The sequence below is a fragment of the Callionymus lyra genome, unplaced genomic scaffold (assembly GCF_982586985.1).
Source record: "Callionymus lyra unplaced genomic scaffold, fCalLyr1.hap1.1 HAP1_SCAFFOLD_28, whole genome shotgun sequence".
Taxonomy (NCBI): domain Eukaryota; kingdom Metazoa; phylum Chordata; class Actinopteri; order Syngnathiformes; family Callionymidae; genus Callionymus; species Callionymus lyra.
Window position 1 is genome coordinate 317,641 of NW_028258545.1, and position 7,941 is coordinate 325,581.

Below are 7,941 nucleotides of genomic sequence, written 5' to 3' on the forward strand. Positions count from 1 at the left end.
GTTTTCTTGCAAAATAATTCAATTACGGTTGTTTAAATAATTTAATTACTGACTTACGACGTTATTTTTGCTTAGAAAGCTGTTTGTGCACAACGTATTTTATTATAAAAAATAAACCTTAATAGTTGACAAAGATCTGACTTTATTTTCATGTTCAGCAGGTTTTGAAGTATAAGTGAACAAAGTTTTATGTATTTTTACTGTAGAAATATGGATTTATTGTCAATTTAGTACAGTGTATAGATGTCCCTGTTTATTAGGGTTAGGCGTTAGGGTTGAAGGGGGGTGACAGGGAGGGTCCCTGTCGAGGGCACGGGCCAGTGCAAACCCGTTGATGAACCCTCCCTACCTGTAAAAGAAATTCAAAAGGGATTAAAGTTTAGGAGTTAGGTTAAGGGTAAGGGTAAGTGCTTAAACAATCAAAAACAAAACTCAATAAAATATATAAAAGATCAAGATAACACAGGAGTTACAGAAAATCAAGGAAAGGCCTGCACAAATTAAAATGTTTTAGATCGTTCCAAAGCTTAGGAGCAACTGCCTGGAAGGGTTTCTCTCCTCTGGTCCTGAACCGTGTGCGAGGAACCACAAGTAGATTCTGATCCACAGACCTCAGAGCACGAGCTGGGGTGTTAGGCTGGATCAGATCACTGATGGAAGTCAGTGATCAGTCAGAGCCTGACTAGAATAACAAGGATCGGAGAAATGTAATACAATACAAATAAATAAATAAATGCACTGATCATGCGTTCAGAGATAAGCTCTCCATGTTTCCTTCATCCACTGTTTTATAGTGTTTCCCATCTTGTTTACCTCTTTATGCTGGAATTAAATAATGAATTAAATATACAGAATAAAGTATATTTTTATACAGAATAAAGGTTACAAAAAAACCTTTTTTTACCCCCTATTGGCCCTTATGTGGGTGTTTTTAGTAGAATGACCTTATCACAATATGGCCTAAATTAATATTATTATAAATAGTGGCCTTGATAGTCTTCATATGGTTGAATTATCCTCAACATCTAGTCACACCCTAAAAGCATTATGACATTAATGTTACATATATTAAACTTTACTCACCTCTTCTCCGTTGTCTCACTGAACTTTCAGTCACTTGAATCAGACATTTCCATATCAAGTCAAGTTAAGTTATTTTATTGTCAAATAAACAAATAACAAAATAACAAAAAACAATTAATTGATAACAATTTGGACAATATTTGTCGTAATCAGGTAGAGGATATTTATCTTCAACGTCACTCACAAAATGGAAAGAGGTGGAACTGGAGTCCTAAATTATGTCTAACAACTTACCGATGGTAGTTGTGGACGTTGTGATGGCACAGAATGGGCAAGATGGGGCACCACTTGTGTTGGCATACCCTTTGACAAAATATACATATCAATTAAAAAAAGAGGTTGTGATTATTCCATCAGAATGAAGATGGATTCAAAATAATTCACAGTTATGAAAACATTTTCTATTTCATCAACATAAACTACACTTTACTAAAAGTTATTACAGTTCTGGTAAGATCAATGAAAAAGCATGACATAAACATAACTGCAAACAACCTAATAAATGGCTTTAAATAACTTATATTTAGCATGCAATGCAAATTTTGATGTAATATGCGCTATGGTGGCTAGCACTAGCTTACGCAAGCTAGTGATGTACATTAAGTGAAAAGTACCAAAGAAAACACAAATATGACTTACCTGGGGTGATGCAGTTTGTATTAGTGATGGGATCGGCAGTTCTTTTGACTGTACTGAATAACTAGAATCAGTTCATTAAAAGGATTCGTTCAAAATATTCTTTCAGTTCGTTCGTTCACTAAATCACTAACTCAGTGCTTATGGAGCCCAGACTGCAATATCACCTACTTCCTGAACGCAGCCAAACAATCCTTTACTAACTTAAAGGATTCAGACCTGAGGTTAACATTCAATGCACTTCAGGGACAATGCAAAAAAAAAAAAAAGGACGCCCGGTGCGTTCACGGACAAGGAGCAGTACACAGACATTCGTGAGAAATTCAGCAAATAGAGAGGATCTTGAGGTGTGTTCACAGCTGAACATGAATCCTCGTTCACTGAAGGAATCCGTGTCTCGCGAATCCCCGGATGTGAATCCTCGTTCATTGAACGAATCTGTGTGTCGCGAATAACGGGATGTGAATCCTCGTTCACTGAACGAATCTGTGTCTCGCGCATCGGTAGCAGCCTAATGTGACAAACTCTCGTTGTGTATATACGTTTACAAACAAACGCAAATGCAAATGTAGTAGAGATTCTGTTACTTTTAAAAACACTGTGTGTGCGTTTCCAGCCTGTCCAATAAACAAATAAAGTGTGACTAAATGCTTGGTTGTTAAATGTTTTTTTGCACTAAAATAAAAATTTAATAAAACAAAAATAATAATAATACTAAAATGTAACATAAACTTAAATGCAATCAACAATAAATTAAAAAGGACTTGTCTTATTGTGTTATTCAGAGCTCCAGCAGCTTGTTTATTTCAGATGCAAATTGATATATATAGCTATATAAACCCTTTATTTGAGGTTTGAAAACTGCTATTCAGAGCTCCAGCAGAATCTTAGAAAACGTCATTCTCTCAGTCTTAGAACATCAGTTTGAGACAATATTTCATGTTAAACATAACTTTTGAAAACAGTTTCGAATAAGTGTTTCTCTTGTTTATTTCAATGCAATTTGATAGATATAGCTATATAAACCCTTTATTTGATGTTTGAAAACTGTTATTCAGAGCTCCAGCAGAATCTTAGAAAACGTCATTCTCTCAGTCTGAGAACATCAGTTTGAGACAATATTTCAGGTTAAACATAACTTTTGAAAACAGCTTTGAATATGTTTTTCTCTTGTTTATTTCAGATGCAAATTGATATATATAGCTATATAAACCCTTTATTTGATGTTTGAAAACTGTTATTCAGAGCTCCAGCAGCATCTTAGCCCGCGTTCACTACTTCCAAGACTGTGAAAACATTCTGAGACTCGATCGGACTAGACAACGCAATGCTGTATCTACAAGACCGTTCTGGTGGACCTGTCAATCAAATTCAAAGGAGAAGACATGGTGGTGTTTGGTTTGTGCACCAGGTAGGGTGCTTGGGGGAATTGCATTGTGGAAAAAAAAAGAGAAATGTTGATAAAAAAAAAGAACCACAAGGTGGCGGGATTGGACATCAAATACATCTCAGTCTGAATACATCACATTTAGAGAAGGTCTCACTTAAACATATCCTTTGAAAACAGCTTCGAATAAGTGTTTCTCTTGTTTATTTCAGATGCAAATTGATATATATAGCTATATAAACCCTTTATTTGATGTTTGAAAACTGCTATTCAGAGCTCCAGCAGAATCTTAGAAAACGTCATTCTCTCAGTCTGAGAACATCAGTTTGAGACAATATTTCAGGTTAACCATAACTTTTGAAAACAGCTTCGAATAAGTGTTTCTCTTGTTTATTTCAGATGGAAAATGATATATATAGCTATATAAACCCTTTATTTGATGTTTGAAAACTGCTATTCAGAGCTCCAGCAGAATCTTGGAAAACGTCATTCTCTCAGTCTGAGAACATCAGTTTGAGACAATATTTCAGGTTAAACATAACTTTTGAAAACAGCTTCGAATAAGTGTTTCTCTTGTTTATTTCAGATGCAAATTGATATATATAGCTATATAAACCCTTTATTTGATGTTTAAAAACTGCTATTCAGAGCTCCAGCAGAATCTTGGAAAACGTCATTCTCTCAGTCTGAGAACATCAGTTTGAGACAATATTTCAGGTTAAACATAACTTTTGAAAACAGCTTCGAATAAGTGTTTCTCTTGTTTATTTCAGATGCAAATTGATATATATAGCTATATCAACCCTTTATTTGATGTTTGAAAACGGTTATTCAGAGCTCCAGCAGAATCTTGGAAAACGTCATTCTCTCAGTCTGAGAAGATCAGTTTGAGACAATATTTCAGGTTAAACATAACTTTTGAAAACAGCTTCGAATAAATGTTTCTCTTGTTTATTTCAGATGCAAATTGTTATATATAGCTATATAAACCCTTTATTTGATGTTTGAAAACTGCTATTCAGAGCTCCAGCAGAATCTTAGAAAACGTCATTCTCTCAGTCTGAGAACATCAGTTTGAGACAATAGTTCAGGTTAAACATAACTTTTGAAAACAGCTTCGAATAAGTGTGTCTCTTGTTTATTTCAGATGCAAATTGATATATATAGCTATATAAACCCTTTATTTGATGTTTGAAAACTGTTATTCAGAGCTCCAGCAGAATCTTGGAAAACGTCATTCTCTCAGTCTGAGAACATCAGTTTGAGACAGTATTTCATGTTAAACATAACTTTTGAAAACAGCTTCGAATAAGTGTTTCTCTTGTTTATTTCAGATGCAAATTGATATATATAGCTATATAAACCCTTTATTTGATGTTTGAAAACTGCTATTCAGAGCTTCAGCAGAATCTTGGAAAACGTCATTCTCTCAGCCTGTTAAGATCAGTTTGAGACAATATTTCAGGTTAAACATAACTTTTGAAAACAGCTTCGAATAAATGTTTCTCTTGTTTATTTCAGATGCAAATTGTTATATATAGCTATATAAACCCTTTATTTGATGTTTGAAAACTGCTATTCAGAGCTCCAGCAGAATCTTAGAAAACGTCATTCTCTCGGTCTGAGAACATCAGTTTGAGACAATATTTCAGGTTAAACATAACTTTTGAAAACAGCTTCGAATAAGTGTTTCTCTTGTTTATTTCAGATGCAAATTGATATATATAGCTATATAAACCCTTTATTTGATGTTTGAAAACTGCTATTCAGAGCTCCAGCAGAATCTTAGAAAACGTCATTCTCTCGGTCTGAGAACATCAGTTTGAGACAATATTTCAGGTTAAACATAACTTTTGAAACCAGCTTCGAATAAGTGTTTCTCTTGTTTATTTCAGATGCAAATTGATATATATAGCTATATCAACCCTTTATTTGATGTTTGAAAACGGTTATTCAGAGCTCCAGCAGAATCTTGGAAAACGTCATTCTCTCAGTCTGAGAAGATCAGTTTGAGACAATATTTCAGGTTAAACATAACTTTTGAAAACAGCTTCGAATAAATGTTTCTCTTGTTTATTTCAGATGCAAATTGTTATATATAGCTATATAAACCCTTTATTTGATGTTTGAAAACTGCTATTCAGAGCTCCAGCAGAATCTTAGAAAACGTCATTCTCTCAGTCTGAGAACATCAGTTTGAGACAATAGTTCAGGTTAAACATAACTTTTGAAAACAGCTTCGAATAAGTGTTTCTCTTGTTTATTTCAGATGCAAATTGATATATATAGCTATATAAACCCTTTATTTGATGTTTGAAAACTGTTATTCAGAGCTCCAGCAGAATCTTGGAAAACGTCATTCTCTCAGTCTGAGAACATCAGTTTGAGACAGTATTTCATGTTAAACATAACTTTTGAAAACAGCTTCGAATAAGTGTTTCTCTTGTTTATTTCAGATGCAAATTGATATATATAGCTATATAAACCCTTTATTTGATGTTTTAAAACTGTTATTCAGAGCTCCAGCAGAATCTTGGAAAACGTCATTCTCTCAGTCTGAGAAGATCAGTTTGAGACAATATTTCAGGTTAAACATAACTTTTGAAAACAGCTTCGAATAAATGTTTCTCTTGTTTATTTCAGATGCAAATTGATATATATAGCTATATAAACCCTTTATTTGATGTTTGAAAACTGCTATTCAGAGCTTCAGCAGAATCTTGGAAAACGTCATTCTCTCAGCCTGTTAAGATCAGTTTGAGACAATATTTCAGGTTAAACATAACTTTTGAAAACAGCTTCGAATAAATGTTTCTCTTGTTTATTTCAGATGCAAATTGTTATATATAGCTATATAAACCCTTTATTTGATGTTTGAAAACTGCTATTCAGAGCTCCAGCAGAATCTTAGAAAACGTCATTCTCTCGGTCTGAGAACATCAGTTTGAGACAATATTTCAGGTTAAACATAACTTTTGAAAACAGATTCGAATAAGTGTTTCTCTTGTTTATTTCGGATGCAAATTGATATATATAGCTATATAAACCCTTTATTTGATGTTTGAAAACTGCTATTCAGAACTCCAGCAGAATCTTAGAAAACGTCATTCTCTCGGTCTGAGAACATCAGTTTGAGACAATATTTCAGGTTAAACATAACTTTTGAAAACAGCTTTGAATAAGTTTTTCTTTTGTTTATTTCAGATGCAAATTGATATATATAGCTATATAAACCCTTTATTTGATGTTTGAAAACTGCTATTCAGAGCTCCAGCAGAATCTTAGAAAACGTCATTCTCTCAGTCTGAGAACATCAGTTTGAGACAATATTTCAGGTTAAACATAACTTTTGAAAACAGCTTCGAATAAGTGTTTCTCTTGTTTATTTCAGATGCAAATTGATATATATAGCTATATAAACCCTTTATTTGATGTTTGAAAACTGCTATTCAGAGCTCCAGCAGAATCTTAGAAAACGTCATTCTCTCAGTCTGAGAACATCAGTTTGAGACAATATTTCAGGTTAAACATAATTTTTGAAAATAGCTTCGAATAAGTGTTTCTCTTGTTTATTTCAGATGCAAATTGATATATATAGCTATATAAACCCTTTATTTGATGTTTGAAAACTGCTATTCAGAGCTCCAGCAGAATCTTGGAAAACATCTTTCTCTCAGCCTGTGAAGATCAGTTTGAGACAATATTTCAGGTTAAACATAACTTTTGAAAACAGCTTCAAATAAGTGTTTCTCTTGTTTATTTCAGATGCAAATTGATATATATAGCTTTATAAACCCTTTATTTGATGTTTGAAAACTGTTATTCAGAGCTCCAGCAGAATCTTGGAAAACGTCATTCTCTCAGTCTGAGAACATCAAATTGAGACAATATTTCAGGTTAAACATAACTTTTGAAAACAGCTTCGAATAAGTGTTTCTCTTGTTTATTTCAGATGCAAATTGATATATATATCTATATAAACCATTTATTTGATGTTTGAAAACTGTTATTCAGAGCTCCAGCAGAATCTTAGAAAATGTCATTCTCTCAGTCTGAGAACATCAGTTTGAGACAATATTTAAGGTTAAACATAACTTTTGAAAACAGCTTTGAATAAGTGTTTCTCTTTTTTATTTCAGATGCAAATTGATATATATATATATATATATTTTCATTTGGCTGTGAATTTTTTCCCTGCCATTTTGAAAGCGAACTTGACACAAATTGTTTACTCAAAAGATCTTTTCCCTACTGAGAAACTTTGCGGTATTTTCATCCAACGCGCATGTATTGAACTCAAGTGAAGCGAACACACACATTTAGAAAACACAAACCCAAACCTCGATATGAACATTAGAGTGATGGGATCGACAGTTCTTTTGACTGTACTTTGGCACTTAGTGCCAACATAAAAACTAAATGTTCTGTAGCAAAGTCTATTATAGAATCCCTCCCACCGGCACGGTCGCAGCTGAGTTCAACTGAACTGAGAAAGGAATGAAGTTCAGTACGTTCACTCAAAAGATCGTTCGTTCCAACAAATCGTTCGAGAACCACACAACACTAGAACGTTAGAGCCGCATGAAACCAGGCAAAGAGCCGCATGCGGCTCGGGAGCCGCGGGTTGGCCAGGCCTGGTGTAGAAAAAACTTTTTTTTACCCCCTATTGGCCCTTATGTGGGTGTTTTTAGTAGAATGACCTTATCACAATATGGCCTAAATTAATATTATTATAAATAGTGGCCTTGATAGTCTTCATATGGTTGAATTATCCTCAACATCTAGTCACACCCTAAAAGCATTATGACATTAATGTTACATATATTAAACTTTAC